Raw genomic sequence first — 13,072 nt, forward strand, 5'->3', positions numbered from 1 at the left:
GGTATTGGTATAAAAGATATTTATTATACTAGGAAGATTTAGCTCTAAATAATTAGGATTTCAAATTAGGATCTAAAATGCCATAAAGTGTAGATATGCAACATAATGTTTCCAGTACTCTTGGCTACAAGCCAAATGGTGTTGAAATGAAGTTAGTTTATCATTTTATTTTATCCAGCTGGTCTGGCTTGAACCCAAGACATAGGCTTGTATTGCTACAACTGAAATAACATAAATCTTCATGCTTTTTTGAGAAAATGATGAAAGGTTCTTGGTACTAAAGACTATTCTGTCCATACATATGTGGCTTCATATAAACACATATGTATTGGTCTCTGGAGCACATTACCCAGTGAGTGTGTTTTTGTGAGCTGACATCACACCTTCCTACTGATCCAGTCTAAAGAATTTCTTTCCTGAGTACCAAAACTTTTGAGTTGTGCTTCTTTCTTTTCTCAAAAATTGAAAAGTTCACAATGAAAACAAAAAAAAAGGCACAGTAAGGGAGAGTGAGGGCAGAATTATTTGTTGTCCAAATATCCATGGTGCAGGATTAGGAGAGGGGTGGGGAGAGGGAAGTAGGGCAGGAAGCAGATATTTCTAAAATGTCAGACTCTGGGGGTTTGAGCATTATACAATCACTTCAGACTGTCAAATGGAAAATCTTTGTTAAAGAAGTAGATGTCTTCTAACAGTGTAAAGGAAACCTATTAAGACACCACATATTACAGCCTGCCTGGGAGTGGGTAGTTCTGATGAATACCTTCCAAACGTACACAGCTGCACCATTCTGCAGGGAAAATGTTATGTAGGAGTGAATCATCTCACATTGTAACAAGAGAAGTTGTTTCAATGCTGGCGTTTAGAACTGACCTTACTGTTCCAAATCAGAGGGCACTGTTTCCAAGGATGGCTTTGAACAGCAACACTTGCAAAACTCATTGAAGCTAAGAATTATTTTTGTTGTGAGAATATGTAACATTTGTGCAAAAAGTGTATGGCCTCTAACCACTTGCTGTAGAGCTGCAATGACTTTTCTGAATGGATTTAAATGTCTTGAATTGCCTTGATTACCTAACAAATTTGAAAGGTACAGAAATACAGAGCTATTTTAGCCACACTTTTCTCTAAGGAGGTTTTCTATGAGAAATTCTAGAAATTTCTAATGTAATTGTCCAAATACCTTTTGCCAGTGTTTGAGGCTTACAGTGCTGTAAATAAATGTGTAATATATTGCCTTTTGTATTTGTATAATTCTACTTCTAAGACTAGATGTGCACATTTCTTGATATTCCCTGAAGTCTGTGGAATATCTGCATCAGTCTATAGATGTCGATCTTCACATGAGAACCTGGATTTAAGCAACTGCCACACTTTCATTCTTCAGCTCATTATGTGACACTGTTTTAGTAGCACAGTTTTTCACCTTTTTTGCAGTGAAGTGTTCTCTTAATTGTACATGAAAACTTACATTCCTAATGTATAGGCTACAAGATTTGTCTTTTTAGTGTTTAATAATTTTGGCAGTAAAATAAATTGGGTTTTTTTGAAGTTGTGTACTTTTGTAAATACTTTGTACAGCAGAAAATTTTGCATCTTTACAGACTTTGTTGAAATACACGACATAGCAACGTATTTGTTCAGTTTTCATTCTACACATCCAGAAGTCACATTAAGGTTGACTGCATTACTTAAAATGTGCTGAATACCCATTTTATACAATGGATGCAAATGCAGATGCAGCCCTGTCAGGAAGGACACCATGGCTGAGAAGCACTGATGGGTGAAATTGAAGCAGGTGAGTTGGCAGAAGCACATGGGGGTCCTGTCAGTAGTGCAGCACTACTTGGGCAGCTTGGTAGGTGTGAGTATTAACAGTGGTTTGATACACAGCCATTATCTGCAGCATGTCCAGGGCTCCTGGGGGCTGCTCATGCTGCTGACAACAGAAGCAAAAGTGGTAGTGAGTACCTTGGCCTTCTCTGTATCTTCTCTCAGCAGGTCCTCTGCCCCACTCAGCTGTGGTGCATATTTTTCCCTAGTCTTCCTGTTGCTGATGCTCTCTTTGTTTCCCTTCACCTTCCTTGCCACATTCCACTTCATTTGGGCTTTGCCTTTCCTAACCCCACCTGTGTGTGCTTGGATGTTGCATCTCCCCAGGTGGCCTGCTCTTGCTTCCACCTGTTGTATGCTGCTTTTTCATGTCCAGTCAGGAGCTCCTTGTTCATGCTTCCATGCCTTCTGTCACCTCTGCTTGCTTTTCTGTGTGTAGCCATAGACCATTCTTAAACCTGGAAGAGATGGTTCTTGAACATCCTCCAGCTCTCCTGGGCCTTTCTATGGTCTCCCATAGGCAACCGCAGGGAGATGCCTGTGCAAGGCAAGCTCTGTTCTGTAGGTCCAGGGTTGGGATCCTGCATTCAGTTCAGGGTTTTTTTTCCTTTCCCCTTACAAATGTAGTGTCTGGTGCAATGCTGTAGAGAAACCTGGATGACTGAAAGAGCTGTAGTAGAGGGCAGCAGCAGGAGATCTCACTGTGTAGTTTCCTTTTATTCAGATGTCAGTCTTTGACTGTGTCTTTTGAATGGGCAAAACTCAATTTCCCTTCATTTAAATAGGTGAGAAGGGAAATCTGAGTCCAAACATCAGAATAGGTAAAAAGTTTTCCTTTGCAAAAGGTACAAATTAAGACTTGATGCTGTGATTGTCCTGTAAGTGTTTAGGATTTGCAATTTCAGTTAACAGTGAATGAAAGGCAGGGCTTAAAATGGGTTCTTAACATCGTTTCAGGCTGGAATAGCTGTTGATTAGTGAAGGACAACATGAATTTCAACACCTTTTCTCTTCCCAAAACGTGGTACTCGAAAATACTGCCTGTATTTGAAGGATGAGAGTAGCCAAGAGCCTGCTGGACAATTCACAGGGAAAGGGATGTGTGGAAATATTACAGGCAATTAGTAACCAGTTACAGAAATTACATTTGTTCCTACAGACTTCACAGCTGGTTGCTTGCACTGAGCTTGTAATAGTTGTTTTTCATGTTAATTTGGCTCTGTATTAAAGATGACTTCAGTATGGGGGTTTTCTCCCAGCCCACAGCTGCCAGGTAATAAATACACCTGCTAAGTCAGGGCAGTGGGAAGAATGTCACTGTGAGACTGCAGAAGCCTTTGTGAAACAAGCCTTCACGTTGCACGGCGCTCGCTTCGTTAACTTGATTCCTAAAATAAGGTTGTGTTTAATCATCTGTTACTCTACATGTGCAGGGACAATACAGACATTTAATGGCGCAGAAGGACTTGTGGAAGTCAGTCTGAGTCATGCAGCACTTCTGACAAGCTGCCTGCTTGTTGTTCTCATCAGTAGTGCTGACTAATACTGGCTGTCCTCCACACAGACTTGCTTGGTCTGGAGTATGATGGTAGGTTTTGGTACTGTGAGAGGGCACTTCTCAGAGGTGAGAAGAAATGTCAGCTTCTGCCTCCACAACACACAACAAATAAATGAAGGTGGGTCACATGTTGGCATAAGAAGTCCTTGATGTGGATACCATTTCTGCAGTACAAATAGTCAACCAGAATAATGAATATTCAGTGCTTTCTCTGGAAAGATACTTTTTCTTTGTGCATGAAATCTTAGAATCACAGAATGGTTTGGGTTGGAAAGGACTTGAAAGATCATCTGGTTTCAGTTCCCTTGCCATGGGCAGGGATGCCACCCACTAACCCAGGTTGCTCAGAGCCCCATCCAACCTGACTTTGGAGACTTCCAGGGATGAGGCATCCACAACTTCTCTGGGCAACCTGTTCCAGTGCCTCACCACCCTCTCAGTAAGGAAGTTTTTCCTAATATCTAATGTAAACTTACTCTCAGTTTGAATCCATTAACCCTTATCTCATTACGTGCTCTTGTCAGTCATCTTAGATTTCACTGAATCACTGAATATCACTCATTTAAAATTACATGCAAAACATATGTGTGTATATACACATTTTACACATCACATTTTACACATAATGTGTTCAGCTATCAAGGTATGGAGATTGTAGAACTGTCATGGAGACTGCTGGAGCTGGCAAAGGCTTGGACCAGCACTGGTGTTGATGGCCTAGGATACTATCTAAAGTAGGTGTAGCTGTGCACTGAAAGGTTGTATTGTCACTGGTATATTTTCCTCATAGTTTTATCTGCCAAGAGTAAATTGATGCGAGTTTAAATTGTAAAGGCTCTTGAAAGAATTCCTTGAAGATGTTTCATTTTTTTAAAAAATCACAATACTCCTCTATTTTTTCCTTTTGCTTTTTTAGTTGTGAAAATGCATTGTGCTTTCATTATTGTTAATAACCTGCAGTTCAGACTTCACTAATAATTGGGAGGGAATCAGGGTAGTATTATATATGGTAACATTTTGTGAACCAACTGTCATACCAAATGTCATCTTTCAGCAGACTGTCTTGCCCCTAAAATTTTGGTGTTTAAGAAATCTACTATAATGAATCAGTAGAAATACATTCACAAAGTAATAGCATTGATGTTTCCTAGGAAATTGTTTACTTGTTAGTTCACTGGGATTTATATTCCTCATTTCAGCTGTTAGAAAATACCAATCCAGCTGCTCTTTAGTGAAACTACTGATTCCATCGCTCCCTGTATTGACTGGAGAAAGATACAGGCACTGTCAAACCGATTCAGAACATCCTGAGCTAGGAAAATCCTTTCTGACACCCCTGAGGTGTTTATCCCATCTCTTCCTCCCTTCTCACCCTGAACAACTGGCTTAGCATTGCTGCCTTCCTACTGATTCTGACTGAATTGAATCCCTATGTTCCCTTTCTTGCTGAATTAAGCCAAAAGAAGCTTTAGCACAGCATCAGTGGTTTCAGAAGAGCTCTGAATGTCAGCAGCTGTCCCCTTTGCTAAAGGCCTTACAAGCAGGCAGATGTCTAGGAAGAATAGATCTGGTTTAGTGGTTCTCTGGCCAGGCTGTAAAAATCAGCTTGAAATTATGTGGACAGGTGCTGGGATTTAAGATTCAAACTGCATCTGTTCAGATTATGTGACTAATCACAAAGTAGTTGCATTTTCAACCATTTTCAAATGTCTAAAGTAGGGAAGGAGGAAAGAAATAGAGCACAAATCTCTCTATATCATTCTCATTTCTGCTATTCTTGTTTTATGATCCCACTTAAAAGTATGTAATACCTTTACTAGCTTTTGAATTTTAAGGTAGAATAACATCAAGGCTGTTAAAGCTTCCTTACAACTGGATGATACATATTCAGCTCTAGCTGAGTCTTCTGACAAATCTTGATTCTTAAGTATTTGGGTTGGGAAAGAACTCCTTGACTCCCTTGCATGCTGTATCAAATTCATAACTTTAAGCTGTCTTGGTTATCCATGAGAACTTGCTTTTTTGTGCTGCCAGCATAGGAAGCCATGCTACAAAAACATTGAACAATTTCTGCTAGTTCCCTGCTTTGGCATTACTACACAAAATAAAACGTGCTTATGGATGAATAGGAAATTACTGAGCAATGGATTTCTCCAAGATCCACACTGTATGACCCACCTTTTTCATAAAACCTGGCATGTGTGATATGTACTGCAGCACGATATGTGTGCCCCATTCTCGATGAATGTCAGGGTGTTACTGTACCTTAGGAGCAGTACTGGGTAAAAAAGGGTGATGGTTCGGAGCACAAAGAGTTTTGACGCATTCTGGTAATGGTGAGATGAGCAACTTCTTAAATACACCAACAAAATTAGTTACTAGGTAGATCTACTTATAAGGTACTCGATGCCGTAATTCAATTTCAGGCAGAAAAGCAGCCCCTTGGAAGAATCTTGATTTGCTCTTGAGATATTGAACAGTTTTAATAAGCCTTGACATTCAGTACCACGTTCATAATCCCTGTAATTATTCCTTCCTACTCCAATAAGAGTAGGCAGTGTACAGCAGAAGTGCTGAGGGATAGTTCTGTTTCATGCTTGAAAGGAGGAATGTGTCATACAAAGCACACTTTGTACTGAGCTGTGGGAAAAGAGGTGAATGGGAGGCGAAACCAGAAGCTTTAAGAGCAGTTCAAAATGTCGCTTCCTCTCTGCCTGTCTCTGGGGGCACTTCTGAATGAATGAAGAAACTGCACAAAATGAGACACACACAAAGCTGGGAGAGCTTTTGGAAGAAATCTCTTCTCCCGTGGCTCCCACCTGACTGCAAGGGCAGGTATCTTCCCATCAGGCAGAGCTTGTGCTAGGCATTCTGCCCCTTCCCTGCCTCTGCTTCCTTCTTGGAGAGGAAGCGAAGTGCTGGAACTACCACAGTAACAAATACAGGGAATTTAGTCCTGAAAACAACCTACCACAGGACTAGGAGAGCATTTGTGGGCAGCACTGGTGGCTGCACTCTTCTACATAGGTGTAAGTGGTGATGATTTTCTTCTTGTGCTTTGCTGTCAAGAAATGCATAACTGGTACCTTTTGGAAAGCAAAAAATGAAATGCTCAAAGAAAAAGGACACAGTCTGTGGCATTTGCCACCTTAAGAAGGAGAGGAATCTTGTATGGAAAGTTGGCACTGAACATAAAATTAATTTAAGGAATATACTTGAGCACCCGTAAGGAACTGAATGAAGAGGGAGCAGAAGAGAAGGTCCAGTCTAGTGGGGTCAGAAAGTCTTTGTGGTGAACTACTGCTAGAAGAAAAAGCGGAATTCAACTTCTGTAAAGGAAATTAAAACGTAAGTACAGACTCCTTCACTATAAAAAGAGAACAAGGGAAAAAACACGAAGTGGGAGGAGCAGGAAGCAAATGTAAGAAAGTATTTTCCAGAAGATTGACATTGCCACCCCGTGGCCTGTCAGTACAAGGATGGAGTGATGCACATCCAAAGGCCAAAGGTGTTCCTGCGGTCAGTGTCACTCACCGCTGCCTCTCGGAAATGCCAGTGGGAGGTCGGGCAGCCCGGGCAGTGCCCAGCCTGAGCTGTGCATCATTCCCTCCGCAGGCACCACGGTGACCCCACAGCTTCCCTTACGTGGCACCACGCTCTGAACAGAGGGGACTCCTTATGCCAGGAAGAACAATCTGGTGACTCACAAGGTCAGTGCTGGTCTGCTCTCAGTTATCACAGCACATAACATTTCCTTGAGGTTTAAGCAAATGTAATAGAAATCTCTATGTGGTTTGTGGGACTGTGCTACACAAAGTACTTGCATTAACCTTTTTCTGTGTGGCTTTCATTGCCTGAATGGATGACATGAAGCTCAGCAGGGTTACAGTCCTGAAGGCACTTTGTGGGTCCTTTTGTCAGAAGCCTGATCTGACTTGACCACTTTTGCTTTAGTTTTTCAGTATCTGCTCAGTAGGCAAATTATTAGCTAGCATAAACTCCTCTCCAGCCTTGCCAGTCACCTCCTCTAACCTCTACACTATTCTGGCAGCCAAATCAAAATGCAAGTCAAAAAAAACACCCTCTTAGGGAATGTGAGCAGACCACCATATGGAAAACAGAAGAAAGTAAAAAAGGAGGTTCAGGGTGCCTTGGCATATATATGCAGTGCAAAGAAAAGGAAACAGCATGAGAGAAAATACTGACTTGTTCAACAGCAAATGTGAGACACCTGGATCATTTTTCACACAGGTACACATCTTTGTAGGTGTGCACATGACTGTCATCAACTGAACTCATCCCAACCATATTTCTTGGGAAAATTTTCTGCAGAGAAAGTTATCTAAAAGTTGACTGAATTATCTGGAAAACTACATGGAATTCTATGAGAACATGTGATAGAAGAGAAATACTGGTTAGCTAAATAATAAAACAGATAAACCCTAACTTTTTATAAGCTACTGCATTGTATAGATGAAATGAGAGTTTTGCTGTCATAGTTGATCTGTGCTAATTACAGCAATTATAATACTTGCAGAGAAGGAAATTTGTGAAAAGTATATTAAATGTTCAGCACTCAGCTGCTTGTCAGCTGAAAGGAAGGCAAGTTAATTGGATGTAACAGTCAATCCTCTTTCTGTTGTTAATCAGTGGTTAATTATAATGTGCAGCTACATGGCCATATGTCACTTGCTGTGGCACAAGAGTAATGTGTCACATTATTGATCACTGCACTGGAGGAGCTGAGAGCTGCTACACCCCTGTGCTAAATGCCTTACAGAGAGGTGAGTGCTTTCAATGTTGCATAAAATCAATCTTCATTCAAAGTGTAGGAATTAAAATTAGGCCATATATCCTACCAGAATCTAACATACATTCAGTACATTGTATTAATCTGATTTTTGAATGGTAAATAGTTGTAAAAAAGTCATTTTTTTATCATTGAGGTTGGAAAGAACCTTTCAGATTATCGAATCCAACCACTGCCAAGCCCACCACCAAACCGCGTTCCCAGGTGCCACATCTACGTGTCTTAAGTACTTCCAGGGATAGTGACTCCAGCCCTTCCCTGGACAGCCTGTTCCAATGCTTGACAACCCTTTCAGGGAAGAAATTTTTTCTAATATCTGATCTAAACCTCCCCTGACACAACTTGAGGCCATTTCCTCTTGTCTTGTCAGTTGTCACCTGAGAGAAGAGACTGGCCTCCACCTTTGCTCTGGAGAGCAATGAAGTTCCCTCTGAGCTTCATTTTCTCCAGGCTAAACACCCCAATGTTGCTCAGCTGCCCCTTCTAAGATTTGTGTTTTAGACCTCTCACCAGCTTCATTACCCTTCTTTGGACTGAAAACCAAAATAAAATAGATGAAGTGGCAGAAAGATCTAGGAGTAGGCACAATTACTGAGAAGAGAGCTATTGCCAAGTGCAATTTTTCTGTAGGCTTCTTGAAACTAGCACAGCTGTCCCAAACTGATTTAATGTTCCTGGGTATCTGGAAATTGACTACTTTTAATCTGTAACAGCTTTGTCCACTAAAAAATGCAGAGTTGTCTGAAGGACTGCTTTTCTTAAAAGTTTGTTGTCCATTTGATAGTTTACTTGTGCCTGCTCTAAAATACCGCTTAGAAACCAAGCATGGTTTTCAAATTAGCATCCCATAGAAATCGATCCTCTGTCTCTCCTGTCCTGATGGATTTTCAGGCTCCAGGGCTGGCCTGTGTAGGTGCAGATACCACAAATGAGCGTGGGAATGAAGACAAAGCCTTAAACCTCAGAGGCCGAGTGTTGGGTACAGCAGAGTCCAAAACTGTAACCTGCAGCTCCTGGAACTGGAGATAACGGCATAGTTATCACAATTAAAAAAAGATAGTAAGGAATATGCACTAGAATATACTGCCAGATATTACTCTAACTTTCCCCTGAGTAAGCACTTTTAATCTGTGAGGATCAAGCAGAATCCAACAATGTGTATGAGGTAAGAAGAGCAGTACAGCATGGTGGTACAGTACAGAGTAGGTGGCTTACTGAAGCTGGTCAGGCTAACAGTGAAAGGGAGGCACTTTCCAACACAGATCCATTATGTCTTCCATTCTGCTTCAGGTAGCTCAGTGCTGGACATGGGATGCAAAAATGTCATGTTTTCTGATGGCAGGAAAACCATTATTAGTCCAGTTCACTAGACCGTGCAGACTGTAGCCAGTGTGTTTAATCTTTCTCCTGTAATAACTAAATAAAAAAGTGAGAAACATGGTGAAAAGGGGAGTTGAGTATTTACAACATTTAATTGTTTGAAGGTGAGGAAGTATCCACCTACCCTTACTTGTAGGAGAAAGGATGCTACTTAAACATTTATCTATCCACTTGTGTCTGGAAAACAGGGAGTTGGGTATCTACCTGAATATCTGCATGCACTTACACTGAGGACTCCGAAGCAGGGATAAAAAATTAAAGGAAGATTAAAGGGTAATTATTGCTTTGCCCATTTAGACTAGAGCCTTTGATGTCACATCCTCCTCATGACAGCTGCAGCCAGAAAGGCTTGCTCCAAAAGGAGAGCACAGCATTGTTCTGATTTCAATAGATCAGATACAGTGTTGCTTTCTTCTATCACTATTCACAGCACTTCATGGGAGGCTCCAGCATCCTTTCAAAATATTTCCACTTGCCTGGAATGAAGGTGAATGTTCTGTATTCTATCAGCAAACATCTTGAATTCTGAATTCAGTAAGAGTGGCAGTGTTGATGCCAGTGAGAGCAGAATGTCCTCCTTCATCTTAGACTGTTTTTTTATTGCACCCACTTTAAACTTCCTTTTTTAGGTCCACAGTTTCCTAAAAGAACATCACTTGCATGCAGATTATTATTTGAAAGTCAATGTCTTCCAAATTTGTTTTTTTCAGGCCAACATTGAGCTACCTCATGGAACCAGAGCTTTCGACACACAAGCTCTGAGCTTCTGTAGTGGCCTGCTGTTTGGTCCTACATCTTTAGTGCTGTGGCTCTGGTTCTTGGAGCATCCAGAGAAGTCACCTTTCAGCCATATGATGTCTGCTCAAAAGGTGTATCAGTCATGTGTGCCTCTATGGTGTAAGAGCCCTCTCTAATTTGACTGAACTTTGGGTTGCTCCCCCTCACCTTGGGCCTCTTAGGAACACACGAGCAGAAAAGCAGAAAATTCTGGGCCTCTCTGCTCCAAACGGCCAAGGTGAATGGCATTTCTGAGAGGCACTTTTACTTCTCAAAGTGCAGAAATCTCTCCAAGAGCTGGGATTTACTCAAACACCAGACTGTCTGGGGCAGCATGCCCAGAAATGTTGGCATTTGAGTTGAAAATGTAAGTGTTTATACATCCCACTTCCTGCATTTGTCTGTGTAGTTATGGTATGGATCTGCTTTTTCAGGCAGAAACAAAAATACCATTCCACCTTTTCCCTTTTACTCAGATGGTGTTTTGCAATGTACGAAATAAGGAGTCCCTCTGCATAAGGAACCATAAACTACCATTTATGATGCCTGTGAAGGAGGGAAATGGAATATCTCTGTAGAAGAGTCAAAAAAGACACGACAGCACTGATACCACTGGCAGCCAACACAGACATCACAGTGTTACAGCTTGAGGTAAATGGAATTTGTCCTCTTTGCATGATGCACTGCATCTTTTCAGATAAGAGAGTCTTCTAACAGTGTTTATCAGACTTTTTACCTTTCCTCTGTCTTAACAGAAACTCAGCTGCCCTGAGGTGAGTGAGAACAAACCAGAGTTTCTGACAGTAGTGCAAACCTGCCTCTGGAGGAAGGGAACCTATCCCACTAATTAAAGGTATTCCATAGTTTAGGTGTCAAGGCATTTATTCCATAATTTCAGTTTCTTCTCACTGGGTTGGTCAGGGCAGATAGTGTTGCTTACTGAACAGCATTGTGTTTTTTCTAATGGTTTGTATTTCACCTGCCAGACCTAATCATGACCTTGCAATCAGAGAAACACTTGCCATCTATACAGGGCTGGGAGGGAGCATGATGTTTTCTTACACAGAAATGCCAGAATTTTAAAATGATCTGTTCCTAAATGGGACTCCTACAAGGAAAGCATGTCGGAAACCCTAGTATGTGCCTTTTTCATTGTTTGTCTATGTGTTGTATATAACATACATAGAAGGAAATTATCTCAGGTTGGATGGGACTTTGAGGAGCCTGGTCTAGTGGAAGGTGTCCCTGTCTATGGCAGAGGGGTTGGAACTAGGAAATCTATAAAGTTCCTTCCAACCCAAACCGTTCTATGATTCTATGATCCTATTCCATCTCCTGTCCACTCCTGACAGCTTCCAAAGACTGTGCATGCACCTGCATTCTGCCCTCATGGTCAAAGATCTGCCCATGACTGTTTTTGTATCACCGTCACACAAACTTCACAAGACAGCTGTTAGAGGTGCCAGTCTCTTTCAGTCAGCTCCCTTCAGATTCCTCTCTTGCAATTAGTCAACAAAAGCAGTATTTAACATGTACCTATATCAGCAGATGATAGAGCACCCTTTCCCTCCATAGCCAGAATAACACACCAAACCTTTTCCTTGGCTTGTGCCTTATCTGGGAGATTTGATAGTCTGAGCTTCACTTGCAAGTGATGCCTGGGCCAGCCTCTTTGCATCGTACTTCTATGCAGGCAGGTTCATGGGGCTTTTTTTTAGGGTTTTCCAATGAGCTTCCTTATTTTTTAATGAAAATGTTTATGTGATGGCTTCAAAACAGCTGTTACACAGCTGAATGAGAGCTCAGTACATTTTGGCAGTGACTCATGCACCTCTTTTTTCGAGCTCCTGGTTATTGCCTTGCTGCCTACTATGGAGCTGCAGCAGAACTGAGACTGAGCACTTGTGGTGTGGCTGAACTACTGTCAGTACCCAGTGCCCGGCTGCTTTCACAGCTTAATGAAACTTCAGCAGTGTAATTTTGAAGCTCTGTAATTTAGTAATGCCTGCATTAAGACTCTTTATCCTTGAAGATGATCTAGAAAGTGGATCATTCATTTGTGCTGGGTTCCCGTGACCTGTCTTGCCTGGCAAGTCAGAAGTTGATGTTGTTGGCTATGAGCATGGAAGTCCTAAGCACCTCCAGTGGAGCAGCTTTTGTTGTCACCACAGGCTAGGCTGGACATCTTCCAGTCAGGTCATTTCCTTCCTCCAGCAGGTCTTGGTAGTCAACATGACTGAGAGTATCCCTCAGGTCACCTACCCTGGTCCAGCTGTGTGAGGGAGCAAATTGGGTTTAAACCTATTTTTGCACATCACTTTTTTTACGCCCCAAATACATAACTTATTGCCTGGCAGATAAAATTCTTAGCAAACCAGGCTTTCCCCCTCTCCAGTGCTCATTTTTTGATTTGAGTGCCAAATATACATGAAGGCAGAAGCTTGGCAAGCCTTCTAGCATTGATTGTAAGAGAAAAAAAATACAGAGCGAATTTCTGTTCTTGAGCTCTATAAATCTAGAGGCACTCCAGAGAAGACACTTATGAGATTGTGCTGGATTGAAGACATTTTAGATAGAAAATCCAGTTTGTGATGTCAAAAATGATAAAACATTTGAATGTTTGGACACAAACTTAGTGTCTCAAAGACTTCACACTAATCAGGCCTTTCGTTAGCATTGCCAGGCACTGATCTCTAAGTACCATCAATTCCTTA

The 13,072-nt window shown here is 41.5% G+C and overlaps 1 long non-coding RNA gene across 1 annotated transcript in view; it reads left to right on the forward strand.

Annotated features, from left to right (window-relative positions):
* Positions 1–3,823: 3,823 nt before the first annotated feature.
* Positions 3,824–13,072, forward strand: part of LOC108445961 — a 12,923-nt gene continuing 3,674 nt past the window's right edge. The window contains exons 1-3 of the long non-coding RNA XR_001861055.1: positions 3,824–7,101; positions 10,835–11,009; positions 11,114–11,211. This is a non-coding gene — a long non-coding RNA (uncharacterized LOC108445961). The remainder of the gene's footprint in view (positions 7,102–10,834; positions 11,010–11,113; positions 11,212–13,072) is intronic.

Source organism: Corvus brachyrhynchos, unplaced genomic scaffold (genome assembly GCF_000691975.1).
Source record: "Corvus brachyrhynchos isolate BGI_N302 unplaced genomic scaffold, ASM69197v1 scaffold84, whole genome shotgun sequence".
Taxonomy (NCBI): Eukaryota; Metazoa; Chordata; class Aves; order Passeriformes; family Corvidae; genus Corvus; species Corvus brachyrhynchos.